The following is a 20462-nucleotide window of genomic DNA, read 5'->3' as shown; positions in this document are numbered from 1 at the left end:
TCCAGATGTTAATCCAAGGAGAAGCCAGGGAGTTCCCAACGCCCCAGGTGTCCTCAGCCCACGACTGGCTGCTGTGGGAATGCGAAGCCCGGCTCCTTGTCTCAGAGCGGGGCAACCAGGAGGTGTGATGTCCACCCCGGGGTTCCCAGGAGGATCAGGCTGAAGCTGGGACTTGGCCTGAAAGTGTCCCCTCGCATGGCCACCCCCTTCCCCTTCCTGCTCCTCTACTCCTGGTGCCCCTCCATCCAGGGGCCAGACCTTAAAGAGTCACCCGCAAGAGAATCCTGGTCCCAAAGGAGCCTTCTGGGGGACCCGTGCTGAGAGAGGTTGTGGGCATGGCCCGCTGGGGCTCTGCCCGACCCAGGGCTGAGAGATGCAACCTCCCAGCTCTGGGTCCCTGCAGGAAGTGTTGGCAAGCACAGGGCCAGTCCTCCAAAGGCCCAGGTGCAGGGAGCCCAGGCCAAGCAGCCTGTGGAAGAAGCCACATGCTGTGCCACCCCGGGGAACACGACTGCAGGCCACGGCCCTTCCCACCTCCTCCTCCTCCTCCTCCTCCCACCCCGCCCCCGCCCCCGCCCCCACATGGCACAGGGCCCAGAGACACCTCAGACACTTGCTACCCAAAGTGCAAAGGGCATCAGTTGCTCCTCCAAACCCCCCCCAGCCCAGCAGACCGCATTGTCCAGCCAGCCCCCGGGCCTCCCTGGGGTGCCCAGCACAAAAGTGCAGACACCCACCGGACCCTCAATCTCAGTTTTCGGATGTTTTTGCCACTCTAAGGACCCGCAGGCCAGCTGGGCCTTCTGGCAGGACAGAGAGCCCCGGAATCCGACGTGGAGAGCTGGGTGTACGTCCCCACGAGGAGGCGGTCCCCACCTCCGCGGCTATCCCCTTGCGGGGAGCGGCAGCCGTGGGGCCTCAGAGAAGACACCAGGCTGGGCCCCCACGGCACAGCGGGAGCACGTCCCCCGCAGGCCACTTAGCCACGGCGGCCAGCCGGCGGACGGTTGGGTTGCGCGAGACGCTGCGGCCGCCCTGCTACCGGGTTCCTGGGAGGGCGTCCTGGAACCAGCGTCCACACCAAGCCCTTGGAAGGCCCAGGCGACGGAGGAGCCCCGTCAGGCAGGGGCCGAGGACGGTGACGGCCCGGGCGGGGAGGAGCGTGTCAGGCAGGGGCAGAGGACGGTGACAGGTGACAGGCCGGGCGGGAAGGAGTCAGTCAGGCAGGGGCCGTGGAGGAGACGGGCTGGGTAAGGGTTAGGGTTAGAGTCAGGGCACAAGTCACAATCGCAAAGACCTGGAAGCCACCCGAGTGCCCATCGACCCACGAGTGGGTAAATAAAATGTGGCGCGTGGACACCACGGAGTGCTATTCGGCTATGAGGAGCAGCGGTGAGGGGGCACCTCTCGTGGTTCTCCTGGCCAGAGCTGGAACCCGTTCCAGTAAGCCAAGTATCCCAAGAATGGACACACGAGCACCACGTGCTCGCGCTCACCAGCAAATGGGTACGAACCGATGGACACCTAAGTGGACACAGAGGAATCACCTTCTTCGGGTGGGTGTCGGGCGGGTGGGGGGAGGGGATGGGCATACACATCCATTAGGAATGGGGTGGGTGCGCACCGACTGGGGGATGGGCGCACTTGAAGCTCTGACCCGAGGGGGGAGGCTGGGAGAGGGCAACGCACCCGACCTTAACATTGGTGCCCCCACAATATGCTGGAGCAACATGAGAGGTAAATGAATAAGAACACGGGGGGGGGAGGGGGGCACGGGCAACACATGTCACCTTAAAACTTGGACTCCCATCATCTGCTTGAAAAGAGAGAGAAAAGAAAATGCAATAATAGAGATAAGAGACACTTTTTAAAAATAATGAATCCGGCCGGGCGCTGTGGCTCACGCCTGTAATCCTAGCTCTTGGGAGGCCGAGGCGGGCGGATTGCTCAAGGTCAGGAGTTCAAAACCAGCCTGAGCAAGAGCGAGACCCCGTCTCTACTATAAATAGAAAGAAATTAATTGGCCAACTGATATATATATAAAAAATTAGCGGGGCATGGTGGCGCATGCCTGCAGTCCCAGCTACCCGGGAGGCTGAGGCAGAAGGATCACTCGAGCCCAGGAGTTTGAAGTTGCTGTGAGCTAGGCTGACGCCACGGCACTCACTCTAGCCTGGGCAACAAACCGAGACTCTGTCTCAAAAAAAAAAAAAAAAAAAAATGAATCCGAAGAGAAAAGTAAAAGGAGGCCTGTGGAGCAGGTCTGGGTGTGACTCCGGATGCCCGAACATCAGGTGCCACCACCAAAGATTCCTACGTGTAGCCCATAGAACCCCAAAAGCAACGGGACGAGTTCTGGTCACATACTCCCTCAAAATGACATCCAGGCCTTCTTCTGGAACTCCCTCCCCTCTCAGACTCTCAAGGTTTCCTCCAGCGTGTCGGCTCCCACAGAGCAGACCTTTGGTCTGAGACCTGACTGTCCAGAAGCCACGCATGCTGCCGCGTGGCGGCGGTGTCACGGCTCGGGACAAGAGGAGGCCCCACGGTGCGGGCTGGGGCGCCAGGCACCGCGGCGGGCGCTGAGGGTGGGGGTCACCCCCACCCCGGGCCGCCCCCGCACTCCCAGAAACGCGACAGAACCAGAGGCAAAAAAAAAAAAAAAAAGAAGAAGAAGCCTACGGCACCCGGTATTCCCGGGCGGTCTCCCATCCAAGTTCTAACCAGGCCCGACCCTGCTTAGCTTCCGAGACCAGACGGGATCGGGCGCGTTCGGGGTGGTGTGGTCGTGGACGGCGGAGGGCGCCCCTGCCCCGCTCGAGAAGCCGAGCCTCTCTGCGCTTCCCCGCCGCCTCCTCCCGCCCCAGGCCCCGCGCCGGGCCGGGCCTGTTGAGTTCGCCGGCCGGGTCCCGTGGGCTCCGAGGGACGGGGTGACAGGCGGGGCGGGCAGGGAGCGGCGGGCCGGGGTTGGGGGCTGTCTCTCTATACACACACACTCACACTCACACTCACTCACTCACTCACACTCACACAAGATGCGCCTCCACGGCTGGACCCGCCAAGGTGGAGACCTTCCAGCCCCCCTCCTCTCCTCGCCTGGCCTCCTTCACCTCCCCGCCCCCCACCCCCAGCGCGCCTCCGGGGCCGCTGACTGCGCACGGGCGGGTGGGCGGGGCGGGGCGCTCGCCCTTTGACCCCAGCCAGGGGCCGCCCTCCCCCACAACCCCTTTCAGCTGTGCCCCCCACCCTGTGGCCCCGCGGCCGCCTATTCCCCCGGGCCAGGGCTGGGGCACAGCGCACGGGGGAGGGGAGCCAGTGTATGGGGCGTCTCTCTCTCTCTCGGGATGTGTCCCATGGGTGGGGTGGGGTGGCGTGGTCATGGGTGGGGTGGGGTGGCGTGGTCTGTGGGGCGCTGAAGAAATCAGTCCCCTCCATCTCCTCCCTCTGGAAAACACCCAAGCCCTTGGAGAACTGCCCGCACCGCTACCGTGGGGGCCGGGACCCTCCTCTGTGTCCTCCTGTGGCCCAGTCCAAGGGGCCTGGGCCTGGCCGGGGCTGCATTGGACCCCAACCACCCTGGCGTGTGGACTCGCTAAAAATCGGCGATTAGATATTGGATTCCAGCGTCATTGAGGTCATTTCACTAATGAGTGCACCGCAAAGAGTTTCCTAATCCATCTGTGAGGGTGGCAACCGAAAGAGAATTTTAGAGCCGACAGAATAGGCGAGGAAAGGCATAGGAGATTTCCACACCCAGTAAGGAAGCCTTTCCCGAAATGGAAGAAAGAAAGGAGCAAACAGAGACACCGGTAGCCCCCCGCCCGGATGAGAGTCTGCCCCTGAGAGAAAGTACCCTGACCAGGTTCTCCCGTGGGTGGGTGGCGAGCTAGCGGCATTCAGAAGAGCGAGGCCCGCAGTCTGTGCAGAAGACACCTGCACTCGGGTGTGTGTGGCGGCACAATTCACAAGCAGCTCCAGATGTTAATCCAAGGAGAAGCCAGGGAGTTCCCAACGCCCCAGGTGTCCTCAGCCCACGACTGGCTGCTGTGGGAATGCGAAGCCCGGCTCCTTGTCTCAGAGCGGGGCAACCAGGAGGTGTGATGTCCACCCCGGGGTTCCCAGGAGGATCAGGCTGAAGCTGGGACTTGGCCTGAAAGTGTCCCCTCGCATGGCCACCCCCTTCCCCTTCCTGCTCCTCTACTCCTGGTGCCCCTCCATCCAGGGGCCAGACCTTAAAGAGTCACCCGCAAGAGAATCCTGGTCCCAAAGGAGCCTTCTGGGGGACCCGTGCTGAGAGAGGTTGTGGGCATGGCCCGCTGGGGCTCTGCCCGACCCAGGGCTGAGAGATGCAACCTCCCAGCTCTGGGTCCCTGCAGGAAGTGTTGGCAAGCACAGGGCCAGTCCTCCAAAGGCCCAGGTGCAGGGAGCCCAGGCCAAGCAGCCTGTGGAAGAAGCCACATGCTGTGCCACCCCGGGGAACACGACTGCAGGCCACGGCCCTTCCCACCTCCTCCTCCTCCTCCTCCTCCTCCTCCTCCTCCTCCTCCCACCCCGCCCCCGCCCCCGCCCCCACATGGCACAGGGCCCAGAGACACCTCAGACACTTGCTACCCAAAGTGCAAAGGGCATCAGTTGCTCCTCCAAACCCCCCCCAGCCCAGCAGACCGCATTGTCCAGCCAGCCCCCGGGCCTCCCTGGGGTGCCCAGCACAAAAGTGCAGACACCCACCGGACCCTCAATCTCAGTTTTCGGATGTTTTTGCCACTCTAAGGACCCGCAGGCCAGCTGGGCCTTCTGGCAGGACAGAGAGCCCCGGAATCCGACGTGGAGAGCTGGGTGTACGTCCCCACGAGGAGGCGGTCCCCACCTCCGCGGCTATCCCCTTGCGGGGAGCGGCAGCCGTGGGGCCTCAGAGAAGACACCAGGCTGGGCCCCCACGGCACAGCGGGAGCACGTCCCCCGCAGGCCACTTAGCCACGGCGGCCAGCCGGCGGACGGTTGGGTTGCGCGAGACGCTGCGGCCGCCCTGCTACCGGGTTCCTGGGAGGGCGTCCTGGAACCAGCGTCCACACCAAGCCCTTGGAAGGCCCAGGCGACGGAGGAGCCCCGTCAGGCAGGGGCCGAGGACGGTGACGGCCCGGGCGGGGAGGAGCGTGTCAGGCAGGGGCAGAGGACGGTGACAGGTGACAGGCCGGGCGGGAAGGAGTCAGTCAGGCAGGGGCCGTGGAGGAGACGGGCTGGGTAAGGGTTAGGGTTAGAGTCAGGGCACAAGTCACAATCGCAAAGACCTGGAAGCCACCCGAGTGCCCATCGACCCACGAGTGGGTAAATAAAATGTGGCGCGTGGACACCACGGAGTGCTATTCGGCTATGAGGAGCAGCGGTGAGGGGGCACCTCTCGTGGTTCTCCTGGCCAGAGCTGGAACCCGTTCCAGTAAGCCAAGTATCCCAAGAATGGACACACGAGCACCACGTGCTCGCGCTCACCAGCAAATGGGTACGAACCGATGGACACCTAAGTGGACACAGAGGAATCACCTTCTTCGGGTGGGTGTCGGGCGGGTGGGGGGAGGGGATGGGCATACACATCCATTAGGAATGGGGTGGGTGCGCACCGACTGGGGGATGGGCGCACTTGAAGCTCTGACCCGAGGGGGGAGGCTGGGAGAGGGCAACGCACCCGACCTTAACATTGGTGCCCCCACAATATGCTGGAGCAACATGAGAGGTAAATGAATAAGAACACGGGGGGGGGAGGGGGGCACGGGCAACACATGTCACCTTAAAACTTGGACTCCCATCATCTGCTTGAAAAGAGAGAGAAAAGAAAATGCAATAATAGAGATAAGAGACACTTTTTAAAAATAATGAATCCGGCCGGGCGCTGTGGCTCACGCCTGTAATCCTAGCTCTTGGGAGGCCGAGGCGGGCGGATTGCTCAAGGTCAGGAGTTCAAAACCAGCCTGAGCAAGAGCGAGACCCCGTCTCTACTATAAATAGAAAGAAATTAATTGGCCAACTGATATATATATAAAAAATTAGCGGGGCATGGTGGCGCATGCCTGCAGTCCCAGCTACCCGGGAGGCTGAGGCAGAAGGATCACTCGAGCCCAGGAGTTTGAAGTTGCTGTGAGCTAGGCTGACGCCACGGCACTCACTCTAGCCTGGGCAACAAACCGAGACTCTGTCTCAAAAAAAAAAAAAAAAAAAATGAATCCGAAGAGAAAAGTAAAAGGAGGCCTGTGGAGCAGGTCTGGGTGTGACTCCGGATGCCCGAACATCAGGTGCCACCACCAAAGATTCCTACGTGTAGCCCATAGAACCCCAAAAGCAACGGGACGAGTTCTGGTCACATACTCCCTCAAAATGACATCCAGGCCTTCTTCTGGAACTCCCTCCCCTCTCAGACTCTCAAGGTTTCCTCCAGCGTGTCGGCTCCCACAGAGCAGACCTTTGGTCTGAGACCTGACTGTCCAGAAGCCACGCATGCTGCCGCGTGGCGGCGGTGTCACGGCTCGGGACAAGAGGAGGCCCCACGGTGCGGGCTGGGGCGCCAGGCACCGCGGCGGGCGCTGAGGGTGGGGGTCACCCCCACCCCGGGCCGCCCCCGCACTCCCAGAAACGCGACAGAACCAGAGGCAAAAAAAAAAAAAAAAGAAGAAGAAGCCTACGGCACCCGGTATTCCCGGGCGGTCTCCCATCCAAGTTCTAACCAGGCCCGACCCTGCTTAGCTTCCGAGACCAGACGGGATCGGGCGCGTTCGGGGTGGTGTGGTCGTGGACGGCGGAGGGCGCCCCTGCCCCGCTCGAGAAGCCGAGCCTCTCTGCGCTTCCCCGCCGCCTCCTCCCGCCCCAGGCCCCGCGCCGGGCCGGGCCTGTTGAGTTCGCCGGCCGGGTCCCGTGGGCTCCGAGGGACGGGGTGACAGGCGGGGCGGGCAGGGAGCGGCGGGCCGGGGTTGGGGGCTGTCTCTCTATACACACACACTCACACTCACACTCACTCACTCACTCACACTCACACAAGATGCGCCTCCACGGCTGGACCCGCCAAGGTGGAGACCTTCCAGCCCCCCTCCTCTCCTCGCCTGGCCTCCTTCACCTCCCCGCCCCCCACCCCCAGCGCGCCTCCGGGGCCGCTGACTGCGCACGGGCGGGTGGGCGGGGCGGGGCGCTCGCCCTTTTTGACCCCAGCCAGGGGCCGCCCTCCCCCACAACCCCTTTCAGCTGTGCCCCCCACCCTGTGGCCCCGCGGCCGCCTATTCCCCCGGGCCAGGGCTGGGGCACAGCGCACGGGGGAGGGGAGCCAGTGTATGGGGCGTCTCTCTCTCTCTCGGGATGTGTCCCATGGGTGGGGTGGGGTGGCGTGGTCTGTGGGGCGCTGAAGAAATCAGTCCCCTCCATCTCCTCCCTCTGGAAAACACCCAAGCCCTTGGAGAACTGCCCGCACCGCTACCGTGGGGGCCGGGACCCTCCTCTGTGTCCTCCTGTGGCCCAGTCCAAGGGGCCTGGGCCTGGCCGGGGCTGCATTGGACCCCAACCACCCTGGCGTGTGGACTCGCTAAAAATCGGCGATTAGATATTGGATTCCAGCGTCATTGAGGTCATTTCACTAATGAGTGCACCGCAAAGAGTTTCCTAATCCATCTGTGAGGGTGGCAACCGAAAGAGAATTTTAGAGCCGACAGAATAGGCGAGGAAAGGCATAGGAGATTTCCACACCCAGTAAGGAAGCCTTTCCCGAAATGGAAGAAAGAAAGGAGCAAACAGAGACACCGGTAGCCCCCCGCCCGGATGAGAGTCTGCCCCTGAGAGAAAGTACCCTGACCAGGTTCTCCCGTGGGTGGGTGGCGAGCTAGCGGCATTCAGAAGAGCGAGGCCCGCAGTCTGTGCAGAAGACACCTGCACTCGGGTGTGTGTGGCGGCACAATTCACAAGCAGCTCCAGATGTTAATCCAAGGAGAAGCCAGGGAGTTCCCAACGCCCCAGGTGTCCTCAGCCCACGACTGGCTGCTGTGGGAATGCGAAGCCCGGCTCCTTGTCTCAGAGCGGGGCAACCAGGAGGTGTGATGTCCACCCCGGGGTTCCCAGGAGGATCAGGCTGAAGCTGGGACTTGGCCTGAAAGTGTCCCCTCGCATGGCCACCCCCTTCCCCTTCCTGCTCCTCTACTCCTGGTGCCCCTCCATCCAGGGGCCAGACCTTAAAGAGTCACCCGCAAGAGAATCCTGGTCCCAAAGGAGCCTTCTGGGGGACCCGTGCTGAGAGAGGTTGTGGGCATGGCCCGCTGGGGCTCTGCCCGACCCAGGGCTGAGAGATGCAACCTCCCAGCTCTGGGTCCCTGCAGGAAGTGTTGGCAAGCACAGGGCCAGTCCTCCAAAGGCCCAGGTGCAGGGAGCCCAGGCCAAGCAGCCTGTGGAAGAAGCCACATGCTGTGCCACCCCGGGGAACACGACTGCAGGCCACGGCCCTTCCCACCTCCTCCTCCTCCTCCTCCTCCTCCTCCTCCTCCCACCCCGCCCCCGCCCCCGCCCCCACATGGCACAGGGCCCAGAGACACCTCAGACACTTGCTACCCAAAGTGCAAAGGGCATCAGTTGCTCCTCCAAACCCCCCCCAGCCCAGCAGACCGCATTGTCCAGCCAGCCCCCGGGCCTCCCTGGGGTGCCCAGCACAAAAGTGCAGACACCCACCGGACCCTCAATCTCAGTTTTCGGATGTTTTTGCCACTCTAAGGACCCGCAGGCCAGCTGGGCCTTCTGGCAGGACAGAGAGCCCCGGAATCCGACGTGGAGAGCTGGGTGTACGTCCCCACGAGGAGGCGGTCCCCACCTCCGCGGCTATCCCCTTGCGGGGAGCGGCAGCCGTGGGGCCTCAGAGAAGACACCAGGCTGGGCCCCCACGGCACAGCGGGAGCACGTCCCCCGCAGGCCACTTAGCCACGGCGGCCAGCCGGCGGACGGTTGGGTTGCGCGAGACGCTGCGGCCGCCCTGCTACCGGGTTCCTGGGAGGGCGTCCTGGAACCAGCGTCCACACCAAGCCCTTGGAAGGCCCAGGCGACGGAGGAGCCCCGTCAGGCAGGGGCCGAGGACGGTGACGGCCCGGGCGGGGAGGAGCGTGTCAGGCAGGGGCAGAGGACGGTGACAGGTGACAGGCCGGGCGGGAAGGAGTCAGTCAGGCAGGGGCCGTGGAGGAGACGGGCTGGGTAAGGGTTAGGGTTAGAGTCAGGGCACAAGTCACAATCGCAAAGACCTGGAAGCCACCCGAGTGCCCATCGACCCACGAGTGGGTAAATAAAATGTGGCGCGTGGACACCACGGAGTGCTATTCGGCTATGAGGAGCAGCGGTGAGGGGGCACCTCTCGTGGTTCTCCTGGCCAGAGCTGGAACCCGTTCCAGTAAGCCAAGTATCCCAAGAATGGACACACGAGCACCACGTGCTCGCGCTCACCAGCAAATGGGTACGAACCGATGGACACCTAAGTGGACACAGAGGAATCACCTTCTTCGGGTGGGTGTCGGGCGGGTGGGGGGAGGGGATGGGCATACACATCCATTAGGAATGGGGTGGGTGCGCACCGACTGGGGGATGGGCGCACTTGAAGCTCTGACCCGAGGGGGGAGGCTGGGAGAGGGCAACGCACCCGACCTTAACATTGGTGCCCCCACAATATGCTGGAGCAACATGAGAGGTAAATGAATAAGAACACGGGGGGGGGGAGGGGGGCACGGGCAACACATGTCACCTTAAAACTTGGACTCCCATCATCTGCTTGAAAAGAGAGAGAAAAGAAAATGCAATAATAGAGATAAGAGACACTTTTTAAAAATAATGAATCCGGCCGGGCGCTGTGGCTCACGCCTGTAATCCTAGCTCTTGGGAGGCCGAGGCGGGCGGATTGCTCAAGGTCAGGAGTTCAAAACCAGCCTGAGCAAGAGCGAGACCCCGTCTCTACTATAAATAGAAAGAAATTAATTGGCCAACTGATATATATATAAAAAATTAGCGGGGCATGGTGGCGCATGCCTGCAGTCCCAGCTACCCGGGAGGCTGAGGCAGAAGGATCACTCGAGCCCAGGAGTTTGAAGTTGCTGTGAGCTAGGCTGACGCCACGGCACTCACTCTAGCCTGGGCAACAAACCGAGACTCTGTCTCAAAAAAAAAAAAAAAAAAAATGAATCCGAAGAGAAAAGTAAAAGGAGGCCTGTGGAGCAGGTCTGGGTGTGACTCCGGATGCCCGAACATCAGGTGCCACCACCAAAGATTCCTACGTGTAGCCCATAGAACCCCAAAAGCAACGGGACGAGTTCTGGTCACATACTCCCTCAAAATGACATCCAGGCCTTCTTCTGGAACTCCCTCCCCTCTCAGACTCTCAAGGTTTCCTCCAGCGTGTCGGCTCCCACAGAGCAGACCTTTGGTCTGAGACCTGACTGTCCAGAAGCCACGCATGCTGCCGCGTGGCGGCGGTGTCACGGCTCGGGACAAGAGGAGGCCCCACGGTGCGGGCTGGGGCGCCAGGCACCGCGGCGGGCGCTGAGGGTGGGGGTCACCCCCACCCCGGGCCGCCCCCGCACTCCCAGAAACGCGACAGAACCAGAGGCAAAAAAAAAAAAAAAAAAGAAGAAGAAGCCTACGGCACCCGGTATTCCCGGGCGGTCTCCCATCCAAGTTCTAACCAGGCCCGACCCTGCTTAGCTTCCGAGACCAGACGGGATCGGGCGCGTTCGGGGTGGTGTGGTCGTGGACGGCGGAGGGCGCCCCTGCCCCGCTCGAGAAGCCGAGCCTCTCTGCGCTTCCCCGCCGCCTCCTCCCGCCCCAGGCCCCGCGCCGGGCCGGGCCTGTTGAGTTCGCCGGCCGGGTCCCGTGGGCTCCGAGGGACGGGGTGACAGGCGGGGCGGGCAGGGAGCGGCGGGCCGGGGTTGGGGGCTGTCTCTCTATACACACACACTCACACTCACACTCACTCACTCACTCACACTCACACAAGATGCGCCTCCACGGCTGGACCCGCCAAGGTGGAGACCTTCCAGCCCCCCTCCTCTCCTCGCCTGGCCTCCTTCACCTCCCCGCCCCCCACCCCCAGCGCGCCTCCGGGGCCGCTGACTGCGCATGGGCGGGTGGGCGGGGCGGGGCGCTCGCCCTTTGACCCCAGCCAGGGGCCGCCCTCCCCCACAACCCCTTTCAGCTGTGCCCCCCACCCTGTGGCCCCGCGGCCGCCTATTCCCCCGGGCCAGGGCTGGGGCACAGCGCACGGGGGAGGGGAGCCAGTGTATGGGGCGTCTCTCTCTCTCTCGGGATGTGTCCCATGGGTGGGGTGGGGTGGCGTGGTCTGTGGGGCGCTGAAGAAATCAGTCCCCTCCATCTCCTCCCTCTGGAAAACACCCAAGCCCTTGGAGAACTGCCCGCACCGCTACCGTGGGGGCCGGGACCCTCCTCTGTGTCCTCCTGTGGCCCAGTCCAAGGGGCCTGGGCCTGGCCGGGGCTGCATTGGACCCCAACCACCCTGGCGTGTGGACTCGCTAAAAATCGGCGATTAGATATTGGATTCCAGCGTCATTGAGGTCATTTCACTAATGAGTGCACCGCAAAGAGTTTCCTAATCCATCTGTGAGGGTGGCAACCGAAAGAGAATTTTAGAGCCGACAGAATAGGCGAGGAAAGGCATAGGAGATTTCCACACCCAGTAAGGAAGCCTTTCCCGAAATGGAAGAAAGAAAGGAGCAAACAGAGACACCGGTAGCCCCCCGCCCGGATGAGAGTCTGCCCCTGAGAGAAAGTACCCTGACCAGGTTCTCCCGTGGGTGGGTGGCGAGCTAGCGGCATTCAGAAGAGCGAGGCCCGCAGTCTGTGCAGAAGACACCTGCACTCGGGTGTGTGTGGCGGCACAATTCACAAGCAGCTCCAGATGTTAATCCAAGGAGAAGCCAGGGAGTTCCCAACGCCCCAGGTGTCCTCAGCCCACGACTGGCTGCTGTGGGAATGCGAAGCCCGGCTCCTTGTCTCAGAGCGGGGCAACCAGGAGGTGTGATGTCCACCCCGGGGTTCCCAGGAGGATCAGGCTGAAGCTGGGACTTGGCCTGAAAGTGTCCCCTCGCATGGCCACCCCCTTCCCCTTCCTGCTCCTCTACTCCTGGTGCCCCTCCATCCAGGGGCCAGACCTTAAAGAGTCACCCGCAAGAGAATCCTGGTCCCAAAGGAGCCTTCTGGGGGACCCGTGCTGAGAGAGGTTGTGGGCATGGCCCGCTGGGGCTCTGCCCGACCCAGGGCTGAGAGATGCAACCTCCCAGCTCTGGGTCCCTGCAGGAAGTGTTGGCAAGCACAGGGCCAGTCCTCCAAAGGCCCAGGTGCAGGGAGCCCAGGCCAAGCAGCCTGTGGAAGAAGCCACATGCTGTGCCACCCCGGGGAACACGACTGCAGGCCACGGCCCTTCCCACCTCCTCCTCCTCCTCCTCCTCCTCCTCCTCCTCCTCCCACCCCGCCCCCGCCCCCGCCCCCACATGGCACAGGGCCCAGAGACACCTCAGACACTTGCTACCCAAAGTGCAAAGGGCATCAGTTGCTCCTCCAAACCCCCCCCAGCCCAGCAGACCGCATTGTCCAGCCAGCCCCCGGGCCTCCCTGGGGTGCCCAGCACAAAAGTGCAGACACCCACCGGACCCTCAATCTCAGTTTTCGGATGTTTTTGCCACTCTAAGGACCCGCAGGCCAGCTGGGCCTTCTGGCAGGACAGAGAGCCCCGGAATCCGACGTGGAGAGCTGGGTGTACGTCCCCACGAGGAGGCGGTCCCCACCTCCGCGGCTATCCCCTTGCGGGGAGCGGCAGCCGTGGGGCCTCAGAGAAGACACCAGGCTGGGCCCCCACGGCACAGCGGGAGCACGTCCCCCGCAGGCCACTTAGCCACGGCGGCCAGCCGGCGGACGGTTGGGTTGCGCGAGACGCTGCGGCCGCCCTGCTACCGGGTTCCTGGGAGGGCGTCCTGGAACCAGCGTCCACACCAAGCCCTTGGAAGGCCCAGGCGACGGAGGAGCCCCGTCAGGCAGGGGCCGAGGACGGTGACGGCCCGGGCGGGGAGGAGCGTGTCAGGCAGGGGCAGAGGACGGTGACAGGTGACAGGCCGGGCGGGAAGGAGTCAGTCAGGCAGGGGCCGTGGAGGAGACGGGCTGGGTAAGGGTTAGGGTTAGAGTCAGGGCACAAGTCACAATCGCAAAGACCTGGAAGCCACCCGAGTGCCCATCGACCCACGAGTGGGTAAATAAAATGTGGCGCGTGGACACCACGGAGTGCTATTCGGCTATGAGGAGCAGCGGTGAGGGGGCACCTCTCGTGGTTCTCCTGGCCAGAGCTGGAACCCGTTCCAGTAAGCCAAGTATCCCAAGAATGGACACACGAGCACCACGTGCTCGCGCTCACCAGCAAATGGGTACGAACCGATGGACACCTAAGTGGACACAGAGGAATCACCTTCTTCGGGTGGGTGTCGGGCGGGTGGGGGGAGGGGATGGGCATACACATCCATTAGGAATGGGGTGGGTGCGCACCGACTGGGGGATGGGCGCACTTGAAGCTCTGACCCGAGGGGGGAGGCTGGGAGAGGGCAACGCACCCGACCTTAACATTGGTGCCCCCACAATATGCTGGAGCAACATGAGAGGTAAATGAATAAGAACACGGGGGGGGGGAGGGGGGCACGGGCAACACATGTCACCTTAAAACTTGGACTCCCATCATCTGCTTGAAAAGAGAGAGAAAAGAAAATGCAATAATAGAGATAAGAGACACTTTTTAAAAATAATGAATCCGGCCGGGCGCTGTGGCTCACGCCTGTAATCCTAGCTCTTGGGAGGCCGAGGCGGGCGGATTGCTCAAGGTCAGGAGTTCAAAACCAGCCTGAGCAAGAGCGAGACCCCGTCTCTACTATAAATAGAAAGAAATTAATTGGCCAACTGATATATATATAAAAAATTAGCGGGGCATGGTGGCGCATGCCTGCAGTCCCAGCTACCCGGGAGGCTGAGGCAGAAGGATCACTCGAGCCCAGGAGTTTGAAGTTGCTGTGAGCTAGGCTGACGCCACGGCACTCACTCTAGCCTGGGCAACAAACCGAGACTCTGTCTCAAAAAAAAAAAAAAAAAAAATGAATCCGAAGAGAAAAGTAAAAGGAGGCCTGTGGAGCAGGTCTGGGTGTGACTCCGGATGCCCGAACATCAGGTGCCACCACCAAAGATTCCTACGTGTAGCCCATAGAACCCCAAAAGCAACGGGACGAGTTCTGGTCACATACTCCCTCAAAATGACATCCAGGCCTTCTTCTGGAACTCCCTCCCCTCTCAGACTCTCAAGGTTTCCTCCAGCGTGTCGGCTCCCACAGAGCAGACCTTTGGTCTGAGACCTGACTGTCCAGAAGCCACGCATGCTGCCGCGTGGCGGCGGTGTCACGGCTCGGGACAAGAGGAGGCCCCACGGTGCGGGCTGGGGCGCCAGGCACCGCGGCGGGCGCTGAGGGTGGGGGTCACCCCCACCCCGGGCCGCCCCCGCACTCCCAGAAACGCGACAGAACCAGAGGCAAAAAAAAAAAAAAAAAGAAGAAGAAGCCTACGGCACCCGGTATTCCCGGGCGGTCTCCCATCCAAGTTCTAACCAGGCCCGACCCTGCTTAGCTTCCGAGACCAGACGGGATCGGGCGCGTTCGGGGTGGTGTGGTCGTGGACGGCGGAGGGCGCCCCTGCCCCGCTCGAGAAGCCGAGCCTCTCTGCGCTTCCCCGCCGCCTCCTCCCGCCCCAGGCCCCGCGCCGGGCCGGGCCTGTTGAGTTCGCCGGCCGGGTCCCGTGGGCTCCGAGGGACGGGGTGACAGGCGGGGCGGGCAGGGAGCGGCGGGCCGGGGTTGGGGGCTGTCTCTCTATACACACACACTCACACTCACACTCACTCACTCACTCACACTCACACAAGATGCGCCTCCACGGCTGGACCCGCCAAGGTGGAGACCTTCCAGCCCCCCTCCTCTCCTCGCCTGGCCTCCTTCACCTCCCCGCCCCCCACCCCCAGCGCGCCTCCGGGGCCGCTGACTGCGCACGGGCGGGTGGGCGGGGCGGGGCGCTCGCCCTTTGACCCCAGCCAGGGGCCGCCCTCCCCCACAACCCCTTTCAGCTGTGCCCCCCACCCTGTGGCCCCGCGGCCGCCTATTCCCCCGGGCCAGGGCTGGGGCACAGCGCACGGGGGAGGGGAGCCAGTGTATGGGGCGTCTCTCTCTCTCTCTCGGGATGTGTCCCATGGGTGGGGTGGGGTGGCGTGGTCTGTGGGGCGCTGAAGAAATCAGTCCCCTCCATCTCCTCCCTCTGGAAAACACCCAAGCCCTTGGAGAACTGCCCGCACCGCTACCGTGGGGGCCGGGACCCTCCTCTGTGTCCTCCTGTGGCCCAGTCCAAGGGGCCTGGGCCTGGCCGGGGCTGCATTGGACCCCAACCACCCTGGCGTGTGGACTCGCTAAAAATCGGCGATTAGATATTGGATTCCAGCGTCATTGAGGTCATTTCACTAATGAGTGCACCGCAAAGAGTTTCCTAATCCATCTGTGAGGGTGGCAACCGAAAGAGAATTTTAGAGCCGACAGAATAGGCGAGGAAAGGCATAGGAGATTTCCACACCCAGTAAGGAAGCCTTTCCCGAAATGGAAGAAAGAAAGGAGCAAACAGAGACACCGGTAGCCCCCCGCCCGGATGAGAGTCTGCCCCTGAGAGAAAGTACCCTGACCAGGTTCTCCCGTGGGTGGGTGGCGAGCTAGCGGCATTCAGAAGAGCGAGGCCCGCAGTCTGTGCAGAAGACACCTGCACTCGGGTGTGTGTGGCGGCACAATTCACAAGCAGCTCCAGATGTTAATCCAAGGAGAAGCCAGGGAGTTCCCAACGCCCCAGGTGTCCTCAGCCCACGACTGGCTGCTGTGGGAATGCGAAGCCCGGCTCCTTGTCTCAGAGCGGGGCAACCAGGAGGTGTGATGTCCACCCCGGGGTTCCCAGGAGGATCAGGCTGAAGCTGGGACTTGGCCTGAAAGTGTCCCCTCGCATGGCCACCCCCTTCCCCTTCCTGCTCCTCTACTCCTGGTGCCCCTCCATCCAGGGGCCAGACCTTAAAGAGTCACCCGCAAGAGAATCCTGGTCCCAAAGGAGCCTTCTGGGGGACCCGTGCTGAGAGAGGTTGTGGGCATGGCCCGCTGGGGCTCTGCCCGACCCAGGGCTGAGAGATGCAACCTCCCAGCTCTGGGTCCCTGCAGGAAGTGTTGGCAAGCACAGGGCCAGTCCTCCAAAGGCCCAGGTGCAGGGAGCCCAGGCCAAGCAGCCTGTGGAAGAAGCCACATGCTGTGCCACCCCGGGGAACACGACTGCAGGCCACGGCCCTTCCCACCTCCTCCTCCTCCTCCTCCTCCTCCTCCTCCTCCCACCCCGCCCCCGCCCCCGCCCCCACATGGCACAGGGCCCAGAGACACCTCAGACACTTGCTACCCAAAGTGCAAAGGGCATCAGTTGCTCCTCCAAACCCCCCCCAGCCCAGCAGACCGCATTGTCCAGCCAGCCCCCGGGCCTCCCTGGGGTGCCCAGCACAAAAGTGCAGACACCCACCGGACCCTCAATCTCAGTTTTCGGATGTTTTTGCCACTCTAAGGACCCGCAGGCCAGCTGGGCCTTCTGGCAGGACAGAGAGCCCCGGAATCCGACGTGGAGAGCTGGGTGTACGTCCCCACGAGGAGGCGGTCCCCACCTCCGCGGCTATCCCCTTGCGGGGAGCGGCAGCCGTGGGGCCTCAGAGAAGACACCAGGCTGGGCCCCCACGGCACAGCGGGAGCACGTCCCCCGCAGGCCACTTAGCCACGGCGGCCAGCCGGCGGACGGTTGGGTTGCGCGAGACGCTGCGGCCGCCCTGCTACCGGGTTCCTGGGAGGGCGTCCTGGAACCAGCGTCCACACCAAGCCCTTGGAAGGCCCAGGCGACGGAGGAGCCCCGTCAGGCAGGGGCCGAGGACGGTGACGGCCCGGGCGGGGAGGAGCGTGTCAGGCAGGGGCAGAGGACGGTGACAGGTGACAGGCCGGGCGGGAAGGAGTCAGTCAGGCAGGGGCCGTGGAGGAGACGGGCTGGGTAAGGGTTAGGGTTAGAGTCAGGGCACAAGTCACAATCGCAAAGACCTGGAAGCCACCCGAGTGCCCATCGACCCACGAGTGGGTAAATAAAATGTGGCGCGTGGACACCACGGAGTGCTATTCGGCTATGAGGAGCAGCGGTGAGGGGGCACCTCTCGTGGTTCTCCTGGCCAGAGCTGGAACCCGTTCCAGTAAGCCAAGTATCCCAAGAATGGACACACGAGCACCACGTGCTCGCGCTCACCAGCAAATGGGTACGAACCGATGGACACCTAAGTGGACACAGAGGAATCACCTTCTTCGGGTGGGTGTCGGGCGGGTGGGGGGAGGGGATGGGCATACACATCCATTAGGAATGGGGTGGGTGCGCACCGACTGGGGGATGGGCGCACTTGAAGCTCTGACCCGAGGGGGGAGGCTGGGAGAGGGCAACGCACCCGACCTTAACATTGGTGCCCCCACAATATGCTGGAGCAACATGAGAGGTAAATGAATAAGAACACGGGGGGGGGAGGGGGGCACGGGCAACACATGTCACCTTAAAACTTGGACTCCCATCATCTGCTTGAAAAGAGAGAGAAAAGAAAATGCAATAATAGAGATAAGAGACACTTTTTAAAAATAATGAATCCGGCCGGGCGCTGTGGCTCACGCCTGTAATCCTAGCTCTTGGGAGGCCGAGGCGGGCGGATTGCTCAAGGTCAGGAGTTCAAAACCAGCCTGAGCAAGAGCGAGACCCCGTCTCTACTATAAATAGAAAGAAATTAATTGGCCAACTGATATATATATAAAAAATTAGCGGGGCATGGTGGCGCATGCCTGCAGTCCCAGCTACCCGGGAGGCTGAGGCAGAAGGATCACTCGAGCCCAGGAGTTTGAAGTTGCTGTGAGCTAGGCTGACGCCACGGCACTCACTCTAGCCTGGGCAACAAACCGAGACTCTGTCTCAAAAAAAAAAAAAAAAAAAATGAATCCGAAGAGAAAAGTAAAAGGAGGCCTGTGGAGCAGGTCTGGGTGTGACTCCGGATGCCCGAACATCAGGTGCCACCACCAAAGATTCCTACGTGTAGCCCATAGAACCCCAAAAGCAACGGGACGAGTTCTGGTCACATACTCCCTCAAAATGACATCCAGGCCTTCTTCTGGAACTCCCTCCCCTCTCAGACTCTCAAGGTTTCCTCCAGCGTGTCGGCTCCCACAGAGCAGACCTTTGGTCTGAGACCTGACTGTCCAGAAGCCACGCATGCTGCCGCGTGGCGGCGGTGTCACGGCTCGGGACAAGAGGAGGCCCCACGGTGCGGGCTGGGGCGCCAGGCACCGCGGCGGGCGCTGAGGGTGGGGGTCACCCCCACCCCGGGCCGCCCCCGCACTCCCAGAAACGCGACAGAACCAGAGGCAAAAAAAAAAAAAAAAAAGAAGAAGAAGCCTACGGCACCCGGTATTCCCGGGCGGTCTCCCATCCAAGTTCTAACCAGGCCCGACCCTGCTTAGCTTCCGAGACCAGACGGGATCGGGCGCGTTCGGGGTGGTGTGGTCGTGGACGGCGGAGGGCGCCCCTGCCCCGCTCGAGAAGCCGAGCCTCTCTGCGCTTCCCCGCCGCCTCCTCCCGCCCCAGGCCCCGCGCCGGGCCGGGCCTGTTGAGTTCGCCGGCCGGGTCCCGTGGGCTCCGAGGGACGGGGTGACAGGCGGGGCGGGCAGGGAGCGGCGGGCCGGGGTTGGGGGCTGTCTCTCTATACACACACACTCACACTCACACTCACTCACTCACTCACACTCACACAAGATGCGCCTCCACGGCTGGACCCGCCAAGGTGGAGACCTTCCAGCCCCCCTCCTCTCCTCGCCTGGCCTCCTTCACCTCCCCGCCCCCCACCCCCAGCGCGCCTCCGGGGCCGCTGACTGCGCACGGGCGGGTGGGCGGGGCGGGGCGCTCGCCCTTTGACCCCAGCCAGGGGCCGCCCTCCCCCACAACCCCTTTCAGCTGTGCCCCCCACCCTGTGGCCCCGCGGCCGCCTATTCCCCCGGGCCAGGGCTGGGGCACAGCGCACGGGGGAGGGGAGCCAGTGTATGGGGCGTCTCTCTCTCTCTCGGGATGTGTCCCATGGGTGGGGTGGGGTGGCGTGGTCTGTGGGGCGCTGAAGAAATCAGTCCCCTCCATCTCCTCCCTCTGGAAAACACCCAAGCCCTTGGAGAACTGCCCGCACCGCTACCGTGGGGGCCGGGACCCTCCTCTGTGTCCTCCTGTGGCCCAGTCCAAGGGGCCTGGGCCTGGCCGGGGCTGCATTGGACCCCAACCACCCTGGCGTGTGGACTCGCTAAAAATCGGCGATTAGATATTGGATTCCAGCGTCATTGAGGTCATTTCACTAATGAGTGCACCGCAAAGAGTTTCCTAATCCATCTGTGAGGGTGGCAACCGAAAGAGAATTTTAGAGCCGACAGAATAGGCGAGGAAAGGCATAGGAGATTTCCACACCCAGTAAGGAAGCCTTTCCCGAAATGGAAGAAAGAAAGGAGCAAACAGAGACACCGGTAGCCCCCCGCCCGGATGAGAGTCTGCCCCTGAGAGAAAGTACCCTGACCAGGTTCTCCCGTGGGTGGGTGGCGAGCTAGCGGCATTCAGAAGAGCGAGGCCCGCAGTCTGTGCAGAAGACACCTGCACTCGGGTGTGTGTGGCGGCACAATTCACAAGCAGCTCCAGATGTTAATCCAAGGAGAAGCCAGGGAGTTCCCAACGCCCCAGGTGTCCTCAGCCCACGACTGGCTGCTGTGGGAATGCGAAGCCCGGCTCCTTGTCTCAGAGCGGGGCAACCAGGAGGTGTGATGTCCACCCCGGGGTTCCCAGGAGGATCAGGCTGAAGCTGGGACTTGGCCTGAAAGTGTCCCCTCGCATGGCCACCCCCTTCCCCTTCCTGCTCCTCTACTCCTGGTGCCCCTCCATCCAGGGGCCAGACCTTAAAGAGTCACCCGCAAGAGAATCCTGGTCCCAAAGGAGCCTTCTGGGGGACCCGTGCTGAGAGAGGTTGTGGGCATGGCCCGCTGGGGCTCTGCCCGACCCAGGGCTGAGAGATGCAACCTCCCAGCTCTGGGTCCCTGCAGGAAGTGTTGGCAAGCACAGGGCCAGTCCTCCAAAGGCCCAGGTGCAGGGAGCCCAGGCCAAGCAGCCTGTGGAAGAAGCCACATGCTGTGCCACCCCGGGGAACACGACTGCAGGCCACGGCCCTTCCCACCTCCTCCTCCTCCTCCTCCTCCTCCTCCTCCTCCCACCCCGCCCCCGCCCCCGCCCCCACATGGCACAGGGCCCAGAGACACCTCAGACACTTGCTACCCAAA

General features: G+C 62.7%; 5 pseudogenes; all 5 read right to left on the bottom strand.

Moving 5' to 3' along the window:
• Positions 1-2675: 2675 nt before the first annotated feature.
• LOC142861666 (uncharacterized) lies at positions 2676-2794 on the bottom strand (annotated as a pseudogene).
• Positions 2795-6664: 3870 nt separating this feature from the next.
• LOC142861664 (uncharacterized) lies at positions 6665-6783 on the bottom strand (annotated as a pseudogene).
• Positions 6784-10627: 3844 nt separating this feature from the next.
• LOC142861663 (uncharacterized) lies at positions 10628-10746 on the bottom strand (annotated as a pseudogene).
• A 3844-nt stretch (positions 10747-14590) lies between these two features.
• LOC142861662 (uncharacterized) lies at positions 14591-14709 on the bottom strand (annotated as a pseudogene).
• Positions 14710-18552: 3843 nt separating this feature from the next.
• Positions 18553-18671, bottom strand: LOC142861661 (uncharacterized; annotated as a pseudogene).
• Positions 18672-20462: the final 1791 nt, after the last annotated feature.

The sequence above is a fragment of the Microcebus murinus genome, chromosome 17 (genome assembly GCF_040939455.1).
Source record: "Microcebus murinus isolate Inina chromosome 17, M.murinus_Inina_mat1.0, whole genome shotgun sequence".
Taxonomy (NCBI): domain Eukaryota; kingdom Metazoa; phylum Chordata; class Mammalia; order Primates; family Cheirogaleidae; genus Microcebus; species Microcebus murinus.
Note: the sequence above shows the minus strand (reverse complement) of the source record. Positions and strands in the feature narration are given on the sequence as shown.